Below are 21,168 nucleotides of genomic sequence, written 5' to 3' on the forward strand. Positions count from 1 at the left end.
CACCAAGCTGATATGCCCACCACTGATACAAAGTTCTAAAAGGATTTATCAGAGCTCTGAGTCTAATCTTTCCTTTTATATGTATGTGTGTGTGTATATATATATATGTTTAATTAAAAAATTGGAATTTCCTTTGCCTTTCCTAGAGTAGACAAGGGTGATTCAAGGGTGATTACAGTGAATCCTAGTAGCCGTAACATTTCTTCTTCCTTCTCCGTCGTTCTTATCAGATCTGGCAGCACCCATCTTAGCAAAATGATGGCTGCATATATAGTTCTAGACAGGATGGCTGAAGAAGATCTAACTAGCCCTTTGTGAGCAGAGGTTTCTCTAGGGCTTTCATGACAACATAGTAAAGTTTAATGGAGTAGCCATTCTTTGCAGACTGCTTACATAGATTTCCTCCATCACTTGGACTGAAAATCATCATGTTAGCTTAACCCCTTAAATATTTTTAGTAGAGCTACAGAGTATTGCATCACTTCAGTCACTGCTGAGATGGTAGATAAATCGCACTCTTTAAAAACTACAATGTAATGGACATTAAATACCATCTCTGCTGAATTTATGCCTGGGGTAGCAAAGGAATGGATGCTCTTGAGATGCTCATACACTATTGCAGCTCTCACAATACTGTTGTCCTTGACCTTCGCATAGGTTAGGACAGCCTGGATCCCACAGTTAATGGCATGTCAGGCATCACAGCAAGACTAGATGAACTTTCTACCTGCCTTGATGTGATCTTTGCCATCTTCTAGTGTGATGCTTCAGAACACTCAGACTGAAAGAAATCTCAGGAAACCCTCTAACTGCTTTTTGGCCACTTTGAAGAATACAGGAGACATGAAAGATAAAAAATCACAGTTTGGCCTTACTACATTTTGAGCACCCCAGCTCAACTGAGACACGCAAGTCTATAGTCAATACTACCTTGGTGCCTTCATGTCACGCATACCAGCTACAGCTGTGCTGATTGAGGACAATCTCCCAGCCTTGCTTTTGTTGCTATCCAGTATGGGAACCTGTGACTCACCCTCCTGGAGAGCAGCTATAGCCTCAGAGAGATGTTTTCATTTTAAATCCATCCAGCTGCCACTTTCCTCTCTGTTGGAAGGAACAAAAAATTGATCTCACTGCCAACTGTATGGTTAAAGAGAGCTCTGTCAGATAACCTCTCTCATGTTCAAAACAACTTACAGAGCAGCATTTTTCCATTTACTAGCATATCCATCACACTAAGAGGATTCCACTACCTGTGAGTAGCTCTGAATGGAGCACTGAACTACCAGCAGTGAAGGGTTTCCAATAAAGCAACAGTGAATGCCTCTGCTGGGAATGGGAGGAAAATACACCTCCTGGAAAACAGGAATTCTTACCCATCACACGATGTTGTAGGGATTCGATTACCACGAGTTTCAGGGTGCTGGCATCAAAGTAAGTCTCAGTCACAGCCTTGGAAGGGTTCTATTGTGTTTGCCCATTGCATGCACAGATTTGTGCCAGTGGAGGTGCAAGAGGTGTGAAGGAGATGGAGGGTGGGTGTGCACAGCCCCACGTAGGAAGCAGCTGTGGCAAAGTTCATTAAGAGGAATTATCTGTCAAGCAGAATTCACCAGCAAAATAATAAAAGAATTATTTTGAAAACATTGTACATATCAACCCCATGATTCATTTAATGCCTAAAACATCAGATAAAGCAGAGAGATTAAGGAAGCAAACATTCTAATAATATACATGCTGATACATAAAAATGCTGTAATCATATTCAAAGCTGTTACCTAATTGCAGGGAATACAGCATTACAGGGGGGGGAAAAAGCCAAAAACACAGCAATTCAGTCCTCAGAGTTATCACACTGCATTTTCACCTTGTTTAAGGGCAGATGTACACTGATTCCAAAAGGAAACAGATGTTTTCAAACCATCACAGCTCATTTATGGGGATAATTACTTGCAAATAGTACGGTTATTAACATTATTAGTTGAATATCACTATCTATCAAGCATGAAAAATTCATCAAAGTAGAAATTCTACTCCTGAAGTCCCACTTAGGATTAATTTCCTTCAATGGTTCAGTACTTAAGTGGATTTTCAGCAGCGCGTTTCATTCGCTGTTCACAAACAGTTCATTTTCTACCACGTTTCAAACAATTTTAAGTTTCAGAATGTTAATGTCACTTCAAAGGTTGTCACTGATTTTATACTTCATTTCTTGAACAATTTTATGCTTCCTGTTCCACATCTGGAGAGACAGCAACTCGCTGAGCATAAATAGTTGAAGATGTCGCTCCTGTTTTTCCCCTACAGTTCATTCATTCTTTTTCATGCAGATTGAATACTGCAGGCTCTTAAAATATGTGCTGTCTAAATAAATATCATACAGCCAGGCATGTTTTTGGTTTGTTATTTTTTTAGATGCTTTACAAATAATGTATTTTGTACAAGTAGTTTTTATTGACAAAAAGTTAAACAAAATAGAACGGAAGCTTTGTCTTTGCTTAAACTTCTGAAGATTATAAATAAAAAATAAAAAAGAATAAAAGTTAACCTTTTATTACAAGAGCAAGCATATGAAGCATTTCCCAATGGCTTTGGGTAATTGAAGAGGTCTAAGAAATTGTATTAACGCTTCCATCTGCAATGTTCTATATTCTGGTGAAAGTACTTACCGCCCATTCCGTATTACGGGAAGTAAATCTAAGGCACAAAAGGAGGGAGACTCCTAAACAAACACTGAATTCATTTTCCAAGCCAGGAAATATGTCATTCCTTTGTTCTGTTGAAAATCATCCCCAGAGCACCTGTAACATAATGAAATGAGATGTGGAACAGAGCATTAAGCTAAATGGCCTCTTGGAAGCATGGAAAGAAAGCTGTACGAATGATGTATGGGGCAAGGTCAGCTTAATGCAAAATTTCCTGTGTTTTCTTTGTAAGGTTTTGTTTTTCCCTGGATCAGAAAGGATTGAAATAAAAAGAGACCTAACAGTAAATGTTTTCACTGACTTGATCGTTAGGGCCCAGTAATTGAATAGGGGAAGACTAGTCCTTTTGTAAAACACAGAATGGAATAATTCCCCTTTAATGTCCTATTTATCAGGACTTGCAGAAGGCACAGTTACAAAAAGAGAAGCCCCGTTTCCCCTGAGTGCAGGGATCGCATCTAATTGCATTCAGCTCAGACCAGCCCCGACAGCGAGAGCAGCAAGAATCGATACTGCAGTGGAGATGCCTTCCCCATTACACTTCAGCGAGTGTTACCCTTTATCAGGAAAAGCTACTTTCTGCATAATTAGTCTACAGACACAGCAGGGTTTTAACGGTGGCAGCCAGGAACGTAGGTTTAAAGAGCTGATGGTGAGTCATTGGTTTCCATCAAGAGAAGTCTCCAAGTGCTTTGCAGCCTGCATCACTTTCCTCCAAGTGCTTTGTGCTGTGACTGCTGGATCTATCTGCTCTCTTGCTCTTTCAGACTGCTTTATTTTGGGGGACAGTTTTGCAACAGTTCTCAAGATGGCTTCCAAAAGGAGCAGATTCCGGGATATTTCTAAGGAGCAGCTCCTTTCATTTCAAACCTGGTGATGGTTAAGAAGGGATCTTCTTCCTTCCAGCTATCTTAGGACTGGTCAGAAAGGAACAATTGTTCCATGGAACAACATTGCTGATCTTAAGGCATCAGGGGGCTAATTTCCTAAGGGAAATTCATCTGGTGACTGCTGCAGTAGTCTAGTTCCCTACATCATTCAGGACATAAAGGGAGTTGGAAACAAGATTAAAACTGTAGCTCAATACTATTTAAATCAAGCCAAAATAATGCAGTTCTGCTTTCCGTAATCAGTTAAGTGTATACATTTGGCATTCATTGGCACTCGCTTGGAAGCTGAGCAATCACTGCATGCAAATAAGTCCTGCTTTTCACTAGCAACAAGAGTTTCCAAATGTCACATTCAAATGAAAGCTGCTACGTTCAACAGACCTGCTGTTAGTTATCCCTGACACCCATTGTCCGTAGCATATACACAGCAAACACCACAGATCTCACAGTCGCTCTCGACTAGATAGCAATGTTTATGACTCTGGTAATTACAAAAGAAATAAAGAATACTATAGAATTCAGAAGAGATGTTAAATTATGACCGTGCTTTGATGAAGTTCTGTTCTATGAAGCTGAGGTAAGCCTGCCTTTGCTTTCACAACTTTGCTGTGGGCAGCAGTGATAACCTGGAGAAGGCATCCTTGTCATGTCTGCAGATGGCATCAGGTTGGGAGCAGCCAGGGAAATGAGGATCCTGGGTGTGCAGCAATGAATATCCATATCAACACAACTCCAAAATTCCTACACGAGAAATGCAGAAGAAAGGCAGCAGATGATTAGTGGGAAACAGAAGAAAGAAGACTCAATAACACTGCCTGGAAAGAAATGTTGTCGTATGACTGGCTGTGTTCCTGCCTGGATAACAAGGATTGAGCCTACGGACTGTGCTTTGGGTGACTGTCTCATATTTTTGTTTAAATAGAATCAAAGGAAAGAATCCATTCGATTGATGAAACAATTATTAAATGACTGCATGCAAATAGGTTTAGGGCTGAATTATATAAATTAAATTTAATTAATATCTATGTACTGCTTTCAGGGCATGAAATAGTGAGGAACTGTAAAGAATTCTTAGAATTAATCCCATTTAGCATTATCTTTAAACTGCTTTGCTGCATTGGCACACTGCTAAACAGGAACGTCTCCATAGCCGAAACCAAGGGGTACTCCAAAGTTGTGCTGTGCTTGGTAGTTCTTTTGTACGAAAGAAATCAAGTTCCTGAAATGAAGTCCCTCTTGAAACTGGCAGTAATAAATAAATCAATATCGATCGCATTTCTAAAATAATCACATTCTTTGTATCACTATTGATTCCAGCAGGACTGGCTAAATAAGGAAATACAGAGGTGTACCAAAAAAAAAAGGAGCTGGATATTCATGTCATCTTTTATCATTTCAGGCACTAATATGGCTAGAAAGTATTGATTACCTTAAAAGCCCCTAATAACCAAAGAACTATTGACTTAATATTTTCTCTAATCCTCCATGAAATTTTACAGTAAGTCCTGATGTATTTTCTGTTAAGGGTTTTAGGGCTGAACTAGATCATGTGCTTATCTGAAGTGTCAGCTCTAAGGCTTACTGTGCTTCTGATAGGAACCGTGTTAAAGGTGGGTAATAACTCCCAATATTTCACTGTGGTTGTAAGGTCTTTGGAAATAGATACATCTTCTAATGTATATTATTCTACAACTTTTGCCTTTTAACTATTCTATGTAATTAATCTAAATTTGTTCAGTGAAGGCGTTGGCCCTGTTCATAGTCATTTCACTACAGCTGCTCTGAGAATTCCCTCCTCGCAGTGCAATACCTTGATAACCATTCTTATTGCTTCACTAACAAGTTAGCAACCTGCTTTTCTAAAGCTACAGTAAAGGACACCTATGGAGGTTGAATAATAAGGGAACAGTGAAAGAGAATGTACACGAACATCTTAACTTTACAGACCCTGTGAAAGCAAATGGATTATTATTGAGATTTGTTTTGTTTCGCATTCCTGGCTTACTGAAGTGAGAGTTATCTGCAAGAGCCATTTGTTTTTGCTATGTTTGGTTTCACAGCAGTGTTTACAGGCTCCAGCCATGGACACCATCATTTCAGGTCCTGCCCTGTCAGTTCCCAAACAGAGGTTTTTCCCCTTAGTTCATCATTTGTGTTTGACTCAGCAGAATGTGTTGGACACAATGAACACAGGTGAAGTTGCACCTCAGCCCTGCAGCAGAGTGAGAAACACCAGGAGGCAAAGAGTCATCCTGGTGCACAGTTATTTCTTGTGACGTCACCAGCAAAAGCTCCTGTTGTGAGCTTGGCTGTGACCCCTTTGGCACCACAGAGCTCATGGGAGAGGAGCAGCTTGCTGGACCGCCCTCACCTTATTGCCACCTCCCCAAAAGCTCCCAGCCCTTCAGCCTCTATAAACCTCACCTGCACGCAATCTGCTGATGTAGAGAGAAAAGCTTCGCGCACCATCGGCAACTCCCTTGAGCCAACATCTGAATGTTCCAAATGATTCTGCTCTCATGATATCGGTACCCAGCATCAGAACTGCAGGAACATCTCTTTGCTTTTTCAAAACAGATAAAAGATTCTTAGATTAAGAAAGAACTAGTTGGGAAAAAAAAAAAAAAAAAAAAAGAAGAAGAACCCAACAAAAAAGCCAGTGTAGAAAGAGAAGTGCAATTACACAGCTCATTCAAACCTACATCCTTTACATCACTTGAGCAGCACAAAGGAGGCTCAGTAGGTTAACTCACGTTTTCAAAGACCTCTTTACACTGTGAAGGTGATGCATAGTGGGATCCAGCAAAGAAAAGTTGTTTTTCCTCTCCCTTTCTTCCAGGAAAACTGATTTCTCTTGATCCTATGAGCCCCGTCTAATCCTTATTGATTGCTTTTGTCTCAATCCTATCACAGTTTATTTACAACAATATCTTCATAATAAAAGCTGATTCATTAAAACAAATAGGAATGCAGGGGCACATTATTTATGTGCTTTTGTTGCAGTGCTGGGGCCCAGCTTCGCAAAGCTATTTAAGCATCAAGCTCCTACTCAAGTGCTGGGTGTCATCAGTCCCAGGGATGGTTCAGCACTGCTGGGGTTGCTTGCTCCCTGCAGTGGGGTCGGTCAGGCTGCGCTCAGCAGGGCAGCAGTGGTGCCCTTAGCTGAGCACTCAGAGCACAGCACCTAATTATTTTAATGACTGCAAATGAACTGTGAATTTCTTAAGAGCAAAACATTTTCAGTCGATCTGACCACATTAATACCAGACTGCTAGAGATAGCTTATATCTTTAACGCTGCCACATGCAAGCACTGCTGCAGAAGACCAGGTGTGGATCTGGCCCAGTTATTTCTCTGTTCCCATGTGGTTGTTTCTGCTCTAACTGTGCTGTTTACTTTCTGTGTATCCAAGTAAATGCAAACATGGAATATAATCGGGAGAATGTGTCTCATTCTACAGGCAGCATTTGCCAGTTTAGGGAGTGTGGGCACCTCCATTAGAGGCAGAAATTGAAGCAGCTTTAACCGACAATTTTCAGACAGTTCTGAGCATTCAAGCAGAAAGAAATCACCTAAAATCATGATTCATTTTTTAAAACGCTTCCTGAGCGCGAGTCTCTTCAAAATAAAACAGTCATCACTAATTCAGGGAAGTTTTCCTGCAGTTACAAATGCAGGTTAAACACACACAAACACATGACAGAGGCCCAGCCCAGAGGAGGAGGCTCTGCCCAGGGAGAGCCATCAGCTGCGCTTCTCCTCACAGAAGTGGCACAATGCATATCAGATTGCAAATGGAGCAGAGATTAAACATAGCTTTTAATTGATCTGCAAACACATTGGAGAAAAGCAGCAGAGCATAAACTCATTATTTACCGCTAAATAAACTCCCTGTTTTTTCCTAACGCTGCCTGCTTGCATTCAGCTTCAGCCCTGCCTCTCTGAATGTCTTCTCCTGCAGTTCAGGCAGTACTGGAGTTGCTGATTTTGCAAACAATTATGCACTTTTGCTCTTGGGCATACAATGAACCACAAGGATTTTCACAGCCTGCTCTGCCCAGCTCTCCTGAACGTGGGCAATGGCAGCAATCCTCCACCTCCACAGTCAGGGGCCACATGCAATGCATTGGACAGCATCTGCAATTTGCAAAGTACTGATGGGATCAACTTTTGTTCCTTTTCACAACAGTTTTAATGAGAAAAAAGCAATAGGCCTCTGTTTGGATCTGCTGCCTCCTCCATATCTGTTTACACCCTCAGGGCTGCCATGCTCTGAACTGACCCAGCAGTGCCCTTGCTCAGGCAGCCAGAATCCCTGGGGTTAGGTATGGGAATGCAAGGCCTTCTCACACGCAGCTCCACATGCCCCTGGGGCACTACCTTGGCCATGCCTGTTACACTCACATCTTTTCTCCAGAGCTGATAAAACAAAGAACAGAGATTAATTTCTCCTTAGTAATTTTCCTTTTGCCCATTACCACGTGTACAATATAATATAACTGCACATTTCTTCATTGCTCAGAAATAAAGAATTGTTTAGATGCTTATTAAACAACAGAGCTGAATGAAATTAATCCCATTCTGTTGTCTGGGGAATGAAAGTTAATTGCAAGACACAATGATTTACTAAAGTTTGAAATACCAAATGTTGTGGTTTTTTTTTAGTAAGTTAATGACAACAAGAATTTTAGTTTAATTCCTACCAAAGTACTTTGGTAAATGAGCTTGCTCTCAGCCCATCAAGAGAGGCTTAGCACAGCTTGGCTTGCTGTTACATACTTCAATGTTATCCGAGGGTATGTTAAATACGGTGACCAGATCACATCCATCACAGGACATTGGAACAGCAATTTCATTTCTCGAACTGAAGCATCACTGGAGAAAGAGCCTGGCAGCTGGGAGGATTTCCTGCACAAAAGATGATGAAGAGCAGCAGGGGAAGAAGAGGAGGAAGAGGCAGGGGCAGCTACCACGGTGAGAAGTGAAGGCTGGTGGGGAAAGGACATGGTTCATTCTTAGTGAACTGCTGCCAGGAGTGAAGTGTAGTCAGATTAAAACACAAAACAAGAAAGAATGAACAGAAGAGAATGGAGTGGCATTCCAGTGTAGGAACTGCCCTGCCACTGCTCACAGCACTTTGTGTAAATCCAACGTGGGCTGGCTCAAGGCAGACGTGCTGCACTGATTGTGCAGTACCTTAAAGGACCTTCACGTTCTATCTCAGCTCCATGTAACTAAATTGTCTGGATTTTGGATATTTTTTTTTAAAGCAGCATTTTTGCAAAGCCATTTCTGTCATTAAGAGATGATCTAGTCCCCCCATCACATCATGCCAGGAAACAATTCTGTTTCTTCAGCAGCTTTTGATCCTCCTCCTTCATGACAGTGACCAGAACATTTAGAACACAATGACCACTTCCTTCAAATTCCTCCCCACTTTGGCATTCATGTGTAGGTCACCTTCCCTGTGACACACTCTCCAATCCAGTCTGGCACAGCCCTTGGTGGCAGCTGGAGCTTCTTGGGAGCTGGGACAGCCCTGGTGCTGGTGAGGCTGACATGAGGGATGTGAATCCCATCTGCACACAATGAGGGCCAAATTTTCTCACCATTGTTTTACAATTCTGGTTTCTTTCTCCTTTCATTTCTCTTTGCACCTCTCCCTCACTGGTTTCTTAATCCTCATGCTCAGCAGGTTATTGATTGTTTATGTGAATGTTCCCCACTGCTGTCTCTTGTTGCCTTCCAGCTCTCCTTAAACATTTGGCTTCTCCTGCCCTTCTTAGCATAACAGAGCCCAGCACTGCACTGCATTGCAAACCTTTTGGTTCAACAGTTCTTTTTCTTCTCTGATTGCTCTTCCACAGAATACTCTATTTCAACACCAGCAGCTAACACAAAACAGCCTCACAGCACTAACGTTCTGCTTCTCTAGAGCTCCCACAGTGCTCTGCCAAAGGACATCTACGTTCCCTACACACCTTTCCAAAAGCATCAGCTCTTACACATCTGGAAATTAGGACTATTAACATCCTTAAGATTATTTTCTTTCTTCAGCCACAAAACAGAGCTCTGTTCCAGGGGAATTATTTGCCAGCACAAATTCCTGAGGTGTTGCTATCTCATTTTCCCAAGGACACAGAGAAAAAGAAATATGAAAACATAGTTATTGCAATGCTGCAAGCTTAAAATAAGTATAAAAGAAAAACAAAAAGCCTGAGACATTTGCAAGTGCAAATATATCACACAACCTGAATTCTTTTAGAACTGAGATGCAGAAAATTTGTCATGTGTTGGTCCAAACTTTTCCTTCACATCTCACATTTTTCAGAGCTACCCCCAAACCTGCCTCAAATTCTAAACTCATAGGAGAGGCCCAATGCCCACCTGTGTGTGAGATGAGAGTAAATGTTGCTCCAGGGACAGCAGAGCAGTGGGACTGCCCAAGGATTCCTCCAGGCAAAGGGACAGTTGCTCTTGCACTGAAGTGCGGCACAAATGCATTGGTCACAATGATATCTGTCATTTAAAGAAGAGTAATCTGGGGGTAATGAGGTTTCCCAGGGATCTAAATAATTCCTGAAATAATAACTACTGCATGAGAACTGGTAGCCATGTTCCTTCCTTTGGCTCCGAATTCCGTCCTTAGTGTCATGTAATGACACTGCAATGCTTTCTTATTGGTCCTTGGCTTGATATCAAGCAGGATTTTTGTGAAATCTGGCTGTTGTGCCGAACGCCTTAATTAACAGCACTGAATACCATCTTGCTTTATCTTTGCAATGTACTGTCATCGTTTCTCAGAACTGTTTTAATAACCATCAGAACAACCCACACCAGCAGCAGTTCAGATACTGGATAGGTTCCTTTTGGACATCACATTTTTTGGTGAGTCCTTTTTTTTCTCCTAGTTTTTCTAGTTTCCAGAGGCCAAGAAAGTCATAAGAAATTAAAACTCTCTGGACATTGCCTTTTGAAACCTTCGGATCTCTGCAATCACCACCTTCATTTAAGTGTAAAGGAGAAGCAGACTGTTAGAAGCTGACTAGGTGACAAGCACAGAAAACTGTGGAGCACGGGATGGGAAGATAACTCAGGCAGAGCTGCCTGAGGGACTGGGGGAGACTCCAAGCACAGTGTGGTTTTTCAGTGCTGAAGTGCACAAAGATATCTTGGGCTCCTGGAGGGACTTGGGTTCCTGTGGTGCCTGGCAGCTCAGAGATGCTGCTCCATTACCAGCTGCACAGCTTTGTGACTGGCACGAGGTGAACTCGCTGTGTGTGGGTTGACTGGTTTCCTGCATGAATGTATTGACCTAGTTTTCTAGCAATTTATGGATTTGTTCTTATGAATAAATATTCTACTGACTTTTCAGATTACGTACTGGAGAAGAGAAATGGTGCTACCCACATCAAGTAGGTCCTTTTTCAATGACAGACATTTTATAGTTTAGCAGTATATATTAAGTACGTTAAGGCAGCTACAGGCTCATCTATACACTCCTTGTTAATTCCACGACACCTCCTGTCAGTGCATCACTTAAGGTGAGAACATACATCTTTCCATGCCTCCTCAACTAGGTCTATTTTAAGAAGTACTGAATAAGGCGTGAGGGTTCAGCAGGGTACTCTGTCAGCAAACCCATTGGGATTTGCATGGAAGGGCGGTTTGTGTACAGCCCTGTTTCTTACAGCACACACATGTGTTAGCCACAAAGTGAATTCCCTTGCAATTTATAGCCTTGCTCTTTCCAATCTGCTCTGCTAACTCACTCAGTGCCTGACAGTTCTCAATTCTAGATGCTGGGTGGTTCGGCACAACACAAAATGATTCCATCACCTTAATCAATACAAACTTGTGGTAACCTATAAGAATATGCATGGCTCCAGATGGATTTTGTGCTGTGAGTGTTCCCTGGTGCTGATCAGTGCCAGCCTAGCACCATCCCCACTGCCTGCTGTTCCCCTGCAGCACCAATGCAAATAGAAGCATGAGCTTCACTTCTCTTACAGGAATAAATGGGACTGTGTATAAGGTAAAGTTGCCAGGACATCCCATTCCACCAGGCAGCCATTCTGTTTCCTAGCATTTAAACCCATACTGGTGTCTATTTTGGGTAAAGAATGTAGAGAAACCAAAGCCCTAACAAGAATCAGATTGGGTAAAGTAAAGTGCACACATACCAACCTTGAAAGCAGAGCTGTGATGCTTACTGCCTGCGATGAGACAAAGGACGTCCTTCTCCTATGGATCCAGGCCATGACAGGCATGTGAAAGACACTGGAAAAGGAGGACAGGAGGCTGCAGGACAGCACTATCACAGCACAGGAAGCACAGAGCAATACTCTGGGCTTGAGTTAAAAAGCATTAATTTCTCACTGACTTCAATAAAAGACAAGGCAGTCTCACGGGCAGTGCTTACCCATCAGTACTGCAGCATGGGCCTGAGGAGAGGAGGAAGAAATATCTGTCCCATTTTCTCGCTGTGTCTTGCACCTTGCTGCACACTCAGTGGAAGTGATGCCATCCAGTGTGAAAACGTGGGTAGCTGCCTTCCTACTGCTGCAATGTAAAAACGAACAAACACCATGCGGATCATGCAGTTCAGAGAGATGACTCCAGCTAGTAATACTGAATATCGTTATCCACCATGGTCAGAATAGGGGTTATGCCTTTGCCGCTATGCAGCAAACTATAGAACAATGTCAGCACAAAAAATAAATTAATACATGTTAGTAACACCCTGCCCTCTGTCGATAGCCTCTTGTCGTTCCTGAGGCCATCCTGGCGTGCTTTTATTCAAAGTTTCCTCTGATAAATTTAACCAGGATCTCTCAGAAACACACCTTGGTGTTGTATGTCATTAAACTGCCACATGGCAATTAAAAAAAGAAAAGTACCTCCAGGATGGGAGCAAACACTTTAGCTGCATTTTTAGAGTTGACATATCTAAATATTTGAAGATTGCTGCCAGTTTTTACCTTTACAGCACAGCATTGCACAGGGAGGGTCAGACTTCTTTAAATATTTACAAGAAATCCACTGTGTTCTTGCTTGGAGACTGCAAGGCAGCCCAAAAGCTCAGAGAAATACCACAATATCCCTCTCCTTGCCTTTCCTGACTGCAGGATCCCAGGACGTCTACAAACCAAAGTAGATGTTTCCCTAAAAATAGATGAAAGAAACATTGAGATAGCTCACAGGTCGAATTAAATTGCCAGCAAATCCAGGCTCATCTAAATACCTGCTTGCCACGTAGATTTAATTGTGTTGGAGAAGATTTCCATTTGCATTGTGCTGTGCTCTTATACCATGAGCACAGCTCGTCCTGAGGTCTCCTGGCTGTCCTGAAGGGTCTGACTGAGGAAGGAATTGATCATATCCCCAAAGACAGAAGAAGAGGAGATATTCGGGCAAAAGTAGATGCCAAAAACATCTGAAAGGCTGTTATAAAGAATTATGAGTCAGTCCCTGAGTGGGAACCAGTGCGCTTGGCACAAAGGGAATGTAAAGCAGGGATATGTCACAGGGCAGACACGGGGCGACGCATTATGAATGCATGAGTCTTAAAAAGCCTGCCTCATGGAGACAGGTTGGTAGAACTCATCCCCGTGTGTGCCAGCGCATACGAAATCACCTCCTGGTTCCTTTTTCTGAATCCTGGAGAAAAAGAAATTTGGAAGGGTTTGTACCATCTGCAGAATCCCAGCAGCCCCACATGGGAGAGACACTGTTTGTGAACCAGGATGGCTTCTTGGTGGGGGGATATGGGCCCCCTCATTAACATAAGCCATGATGTCTTAGAACCTAATCAACAAACCCCTGCTAAATCAAACACTGTTTGCAATTACTCCACGCGCAGATCCCAGACTGCAGCTTTAAACGTTTTCCAAAGTCTTTGACATTATTCATTTCCATCACAATTTTTTATTTATTTACTTATTTTAATTTTGCTCTGCATTTCCAGATCACCATACATTTCTCACTCCTGACTATATATTTTCCTTCTCTTTCTTATTAAAACATAGTGAGGAATGAGACCTGCCTGCTCTGCTGGGTTGTTCTAACCTTTGGCAGCAAGCATGGGGAGCAGCCTTTGCTTTGTGTTTAGTACAAGGGTAAAGCAGCAGGATGTGAGAACTACTCATAGCTGCAGCTTTCTTTTGTCCACCAGAGCTGTTTCCAAGTCAGCAGCCCTCCCCTGTCACCAGGTTTCCCTTCTACCTCGGGGGGCCCCAGCACTGGTGTGAACAAGTCTTAAGAAGTTTCTCTTTGGAAAGTCCCATCAAGGAAAGATTTATTTATTATTACTTTTCATTTGAGGTACCGAAATGCAATGAGATTACGACCTAGCAGACATGACAGTGCAGAGAAATGGCTACTTTGGTATAACCTGCACTTAAATATGGGGTCATTTTGTCTTTGGGCACGTTATCTGGCCTCGCCATGTCAATCAGGAACACAACCACTCCTTCTACTAAATACGTTATCAACCCAAGCTATTGCATGTAGATTCAGCTCTGGTGAGCATAAAAAGCCCTCTTTCTTAAACATCGTTTGGACAGATGGTTCTTCCATGTTATGAAAGGTTTCATTTTTCAACCTAAGGAGGTGGGATAATCACCTCCTAATTAACACCAGCTCTCAGCATGGGACTGGCTGCAAAGCACGTCCTTCAGGGATGTATCCAATCTTCTCACACAGCTTTCAGGCATTAAAAAGAAATCTCAAAACCACTGTTGTTTTGCTTAACACCAGGAAAATTTGCATTCAAGAAAATATCACAACCGGCGTTGTAATTCTGCCCCATTGTAAACCCCCTCCCAAGAAAAGCTGAACAGAGGCTGCTCAGAGCTCTGAGTCCATTTTCTTAGGAGGTGAATCACATATACCCGGAGAATAAAGTGACAATTTCTTCACGTTTCTGAGTTATGAATTAGAAAAATAGTCTCAGCAACACAGATCAATGGGAACTTCAAAGAGTAATGCGGACCATCTATTACCTTTTCTCCCAATTACCGTCCTTCTGCTGAGAATTGCATTTTATGTGCCTTCTAGGCTTCAAAAACCAGAGTAGGATAACAAAAAAAAAGCTCCTGAGAGTTTTATCTTTTTATTGAACCTAAACACTATAGAGCCAGTTAAGTTGGCTGTAAATTCTGAGCTGCTGTTGCAGATGGGACCAGGCCAATCATCGCTACAGAACCATGAGAAATTGTTTTTCACTTTGTAGCCAAAACACGTGATGTGGAGAGGCATTGACAACATTGCTTGGGGTTCATCCAGCCCCAAAACAAAGTCTAACCAGATAAACATTTGGAGAACTTACTTCAAGATGGCTTTGTAGCTCTTGTCCAAACCCATTGGGTTGTGCAGTCCTTTCCAACCTGTAAGAGTGCATTATTTTTAGCTGGCTGTAAAACAAAAACACCATTTTGAAGGTCAGGAACAGCCCTCAAACATGTTTTTTTTCCTGATCAGTTCCTTCACTTTTTGTTCAAAACGATCTGACGCATTTTATCTCCATCAATTAATCATTTCCACTAAGCTGCAAATGATTTATGCTATTTTGTTAGGTGAACTTTAGCTGATCGTTATGTTATTTCAATTAATGAGCTTCTGGAACCTATTTTTGGAGGGGAAGAGGAGAACTCATCTCTTTCCTCTTCTACTGGAGACTACAGAGAAACAGAATTCCATCATCATTTGCTCCTTCAGGGAGACCGTCTCTTCCTGTAGAGGCCAAACCAAGGCTTCTGGTACAGATTGCACACAAAGCAGGCAGGAGCTGGGAAGCAAGAACAGCAGTGCCTCCTTCCTCTCTCCCTGTACAGAGCACACAGCCCTCTGAATGGCTTGCTATAGCACTGAGTTCAGTGAAGTGACCTTTAATGACCATTAACGAATCCCTCTGCTCATTTCAGTCTAGCTATGAAATCATCCCTGTGGCTACCTGGAATTAGTGCATTATTTTGCAGGGCACAGATAACAGTAGGGGATATTCAGCAAATAATCTAACGATTAGCTGTGAATTAGCCCACACACAAGGGGCTGAGGAGCTGCATGGGAGAAAGGCATGTTTTTTTTCTTCCACTGTAAATCCTGCTTCTTTAACTTCTATCGCCCTACTATTTCCAAAGTCATTACTTATCTGTGTTACAGTTTGTTCTCACCCTTTGTTCTCATGCAGTTCCACATCTATCAGTACTGAGGAGATCAAAGGCAGTCCTTGAGGGATCAGCTTTGCAGATGCCCAATAAAGCAGGATTTTGCCCACCAGCACCATTCAGTGGGACCCAGTGCATGGACTGCTCCTCGCACGGTGCTCTGGATAGGAGGGCACTGCTGCAGCACTGCCCTGGCCCACACTGTGTGACTCCTTCATCCCTAAGCATATGCAGTAGCTGCACAGCTCTCACCACCCCCATCTGACTCACCCACCCCTGGAATGAGTTAAAAACCCATTGGAGAACTTTCAGACTGGTTGACGGGAATGGGAGATTAAATTTAAGGGAAGGTGAAGACTGCTTTCCAGTCAATGACATTACGTGTGGGTTTGAAGTAAAGCAAGAACTGTGCTGGGTCAGAGCCAGCATGCTTGGTGCAGGTATCAATCAGAACAACATAAATCGCCGACCAAGAATAAAGGCTGACAAGTACTTACTTTGCTGTAGTGCGTCCAGGCAGCTGGGCTCTCTATGGAAGAGATGTAATTCTCCATGAATGCAGCATCTTACACTCAACGTGTCATTTCTCTGTACTACTCAGCTTCTCATATACCACTAAGCACCAAACTTCAAGCAAATCTGGATGTGCAGTGAATGTCTGATGTGGCATCTTCGTGGAGGAGGAAAGATTCCTTCTGGCACCAGCGGAACGGAGAGACAAATGGCAGAAAGTTGGGATCAGTCAATGAAAACAACTTTGCAGTGCTGAAATTAATGCTTCCACAGAGAAGGCAGCGACGCCTTAAGTATTCACAGGGCTGAAACTATAACTTTAACTCTGGCTGGTCAATGGTTTTGATTTAAAAATCATTTCATTTAAAGGCAGGCTGCTTTGTACTGTGGCTGATGAGCTTGGATCGTGCGCTGACCAGTGATAAAGTCCCACGGAAAAAAAATCAAAGCAATAAGTAAGAGCATTTCATATAACAAAATGTTAGCATCCTTAATTTTAAAAGCAAATATTCTGCTTAACAGAGCAAGTTAGATGCCAAATATATAGCTGCCATATTAGCATCCAGATTTGATTGTACTGAAAACAATGTTATAGGTGTACATTAAGTTGAATGCACACTTACTGCATCTGAGAGAGTTCAGCGTGCCTGCTGCAGTCACGTCATTTGAGCCATCTAAGTGAAGGCAGACTTGTTAACTGCAGCTGTAGAAAACTGATTTAAACACACCATGGCATTAACGACAGTTTCATTCGAAAACTGTATCAGGGTTGGATGGCTGCTGATACAGAAGAGGTTAAGAGGTTTGCTTGTGGAAATCACCAAAATATAATGGTTCCTACTTCATGTTGTAATAGGAGGCTGTGTGGGCCTTCAACATGACAGCCACTGCCTGACTCACAGCATCAGTGCTCCCCTTGAGCAGCACCGGAGGACACCTGGGGACAGTCACTTCCAAGAGTGCTTCCATGGACTCAGTCCCTTCTCAGCCTCGAGGAAAGCAGCATTATTGTCCAAAATACCTTCATTTGGACAAATTGAGAGGGGCAATATGGAAGCACAGCAGTGCCATGTTGGAGCTGCTGCAAGGGCACAGGACCGAGCCATTCAAAAGACAAAGCACTCAGCTGCATCTGTGCTGTGGACCTCTTCCAAGCAGAGAAAGCAGATCAAGCCATTTTGTTATTTACATTCTACCATCCCTTGTCCTTTTTAATATTTTAACTGCACAAAGCATTTTTCCCTCTCCTTCCAAAATACTCTCTACACAAAACCTGCTGACGAAGCAGGTCACTGCATCCCAGCAGGTATGGAGCAGCCTCTGCCCACAGACAGTCCTCGTCTGCTGTTCCTGAGCCACTGCCAGCATTCAGGAAGGAGGCAGAGCTGCTCAAGAGGCTCCTCAGCACACACCAACATTTCAAGTATTTTAATCCAGGTGCTGTCAACACCCTGGGGACAGCAAAGGGCTGCACAGAACTCGGCTTACTCATATCTGTGTGTATCCTCCTGTGGTGGTTCTGTGCTATTTTCTCACTATTTGGGTCTGTTTGGTAAACAGCATGAGTTTGCACAAGCTGAATTTTTACTGTCAGTTGCCATAAGAGCCCTGAAGTTTGGGCATTTTTAGAATGGGAAAGTAGCTTGTCACAGAAATAAATGCTTTTGAACCATACCATATTTATCAGTGACATAAATCAGATGATATTTGGGAAAAATCAGTGATGGAAGTAAACTTACTGCAGTACACGAGAAAGCCCTGCACAGCTGGCATAAGGAGCAGCAAGGTGAGGAGCTGCCTTCCTGCTTGTCCCTTCTGGCTCCGAGGTCACACTGGGCAGCTGCTGAGAGAGGAATGTGGACAGTCACAGTGCAGCTGATCAGCAGGATTGGGGCATGTAACCTTAAGCTGTCCCTTATTAAAAAGGTACAGTTGCACAGCAAAGAGATTTACCAGATCCCAGGCCAATACTGTTGGGTTTGGTCTTTAATCATCCCAGATGCACATCTCCCACCGATGTCAGCACACGTTTTGCATTCTTGCTAAATCAGCACCTTTCTACAGCAAAAGCCCACGCTCAGCTGTAATGGGGTCTGGGTGGCCAAAGCTCAGAGAAATATCCCAGGCAAGTCTCCTTTCTAAACTGACCTAAAACACATTGGTTTTGAGACAATATCTGTGTTTTAGTGCATGTTAAATATACTTAAAAAAATGCAAGATTCATGTATGGACTGAGAACAAAGACCTCCTAGGTGTCTATGGTACAATCCTATGCACAGACACAACTTAAAATTTAAGCAATAGACTTTGAGAAGGAAACACTCACATTCATATGTCCTTCCTGGAACTTATTTTAAAACATCTGTTCAAATATTGTGGCCATGGGGGTCCAGCTCTGTAAGGGCAGAAACAGCTGTGCTGTAACCAGAGCCAGGATCTCTGTGTTTACTGCATGTGCTCTTGCATAAGACATGGGGTTATGTGAGGCACTGCCACTTCACTGGCTTTGGCCAGCTCCAAGAAAGAAGCAAAGAATCTTTTTAATTAAAGCTATCAAGTTACCTTGCATGGGCTGGTTCTCACTGCAGATAAGAAGCGGTTCTCACACATCAGTTGATAAATGGGATCCTTAGGGCAATTTGTCCACGTGTCCATAGTCCAAATTTCCCTTTTTAAGCAACACTCAGTGTTTGACCTGCGATGACTTCACTGCTTTCCTGACAGTGCTTTCCAGGTGTAAGCTCCTGTCAGAGTGGGGCAGGGATGTTCAGCTGCCTTCTGGTCTTCTGGAGGTTGAGAAGGAGCAGCAGGTTTGGGCATCCTGGGGCACAGGAGGATCAGGCCAACATACAGCCAAGCTACAGCACTGGCAGCTCCTCAGGAAGGCTGAGAGGTCATTTTTCACTTCCACATTTTCCTACTTGTGAAGATATAGCGTTACATCTTAGAAAAAATATATCTCTCAGTCCATGAATCATCCCTGTTGGTATAAAAAAACCCACACCTTCCCCCCACAAACAGATCAGAAATCCTCCCAAAAGTGCACGTCTATCAAATTTCTGAGAAACTGAAAAACTCTAAAATTTAATTTAAGATTTAGTTTTCCTTCTGCAGTTTCTCAGCCCTGATAGAAAGCTTAAGTATCTGAGTCTGCAACACAGATATTTCCAATTTCATTGTCAGTATGACAATAGTTATGTAACCCACTGAGATCAACGGGAGTGAGTTAGTGTTTCTGGAGGCATTTGTTGTGTTTGATGGATCCATCTGGTGATTCAGGGCAATGAAAACGTGAAACTTCTAGCCAGTGAGACGTAAAAGATGCCAACTGATACTCAGGGTTATGGCAGTGGCTGCATAGGGCTGCAAAAAATTTACTTGTTTCTCATTTGAAGTTTTGGAGGAAGATGGGATATACTTTATCTGTCTCTTCAAGGCGGAGCTGGATGTGCTGTGTGGACATTTCCAATACTGTGACCAAACTGAGCTGGGAACCACAATACTTACTCTTCTGGCTCCTGGTCTCTTGTTTGTCAGCCCTTACCTCAGCTGTGGTGAGGGATGGTGATGGAGACATCATGCAGCCCTGCACCTGCTGCAGCTCCATGTTCTCACCCCATCAGCATCTCCTGATGAAGCTGTACACTGAGGCAGTGCTGTGATAAAGGATAAGGGCAGTAACTCTTCTAGTACTCTTCTAGTACACTCCATTTCTAGTGGAAATGGAGCAGTTACTCACTTCCCATGCATTTTTTTTATCTATTTATTTTTTTTAAGGGTGAAAAGATTTTTCTCCTGCTGCCTTACAGCCCTTGGATCTGACAGGTGCCTAAAGCTAAAGGATTTGCTTTCAGAAGAAACCCACACCTGAGATATGGAATACACGAGAGATGCCATGTTGTATTTTTCAGAAATCAGATTGTAAGAACTCCCACAGCCTTCCCACATTGTGTCAGGTTAGATCACCACACTGCACCTGCCCAGGTTCCGCTTCAGACTCTCCCCAGCATGTTACTCATCACCCAGCGTTGAACTGCTGCTCGCAGAGCTCTGTGCCTTATGTACAAATGAAGCTGCCTTCAGCAGCAAGTGGATGGTATTTCAGTTTGACAAACTCATAAATTTTTTAGGGATCCCATCAAATGCAAAGTGCTGTGTGAGCTCAGGCTGGCAGCGCATTGGACTCAGCGAGGTGCTGCTCGCTGCTGCTCGCTGATGGCTGAGCAGCAGGCATTGATATGGCCATTAGCTTGGGGTGCACCAACCTCCTCACCACTTGTGCTGCACATTTCCATCCAGAGTTTTTGCTGAAGCTTGATGGGATGTATTCACAGGGATGGTTATGGTGGTATACACTGTCATGCTAAAATGAGACCTACATGCATGCATTTGTTGAAAGCTTCTCTAGAATTACTACAAGCCCAAGCAAGTTCATTTGTTTTTCAGCTGATGCAATTGGTATAAATTTTGAATACCACTTTTAAGATCCACTGAGAAATGATGTCCACTACAACCTGCCCCAGCCGGACAGCTACTTCCAATCTGAGATCCCCATGACATCAATCAAGGATGTGTTCTTAAAACCTAATAATAATAACTCACCAAAACTAGTTACCTGCTCCAAAACGTTGGTGAAAGCTTTTGGTTTGCTTCTTCTCTATTACTATTGTTTCTTTTGACTTCAGGTTTGGGAAATATGCATACATTGATTGAAATAATATGCATACATTGATTCATAAACTACTGAGCCCTGAAATGTTGACATTAATGTCAATCTCCAAGTCTACCCCATTTAAAATTCCTCTTCAAGGGAAGAAAAAAACAGGCCCTGAGGGCTTTTTAGCATTTCGGAACGCGAACATTTTGCTGTTCTCAATCACCTCACTAAATTGA

At 42.7% G+C, this 21,168-nt stretch overlaps 1 long non-coding RNA gene across 9 annotated transcripts; it reads right to left on the reverse strand.

Moving 5' to 3' along the window:
• Positions 1-941: 941 nt before the first annotated feature.
• LOC107319745 lies at positions 942-19,928 on the reverse strand. 9 transcript variants are annotated; one of them, XR_004308733.1, is made up of 14 exons: positions 19,820-19,928; positions 18,838-19,192; positions 18,602-18,670; positions 18,229-18,423; positions 18,015-18,118; positions 16,260-16,457; positions 14,925-14,982; positions 12,577-12,760; positions 12,018-12,157; positions 11,783-11,875; positions 8,375-10,114; positions 6,020-6,158; positions 1,377-4,336; positions 942-1,104 (listed from the first exon to the last, which is right to left on the reverse strand). It is a non-coding gene; the product is annotated as an uncharacterized LOC107319745 (long non-coding RNA). The 9 variants fall into 9 exon arrangements; XR_004308731.1 differs by having other exon boundaries at positions 18,838-19,195; positions 19,783-19,928; XR_004308735.1 differs by having other exon boundaries at positions 1,377-2,801; positions 4,222-4,336; positions 18,838-19,928.
• Between the last annotated feature and the right edge of the window lie 1,240 nt (positions 19,929-21,168).

This window comes from Coturnix japonica, chromosome 12 (genome assembly GCF_001577835.2).
Source record: "Coturnix japonica isolate 7356 chromosome 12, Coturnix japonica 2.1, whole genome shotgun sequence".
NCBI lineage: Eukaryota > Metazoa > Chordata > Aves > Galliformes > Phasianidae > Coturnix > Coturnix japonica.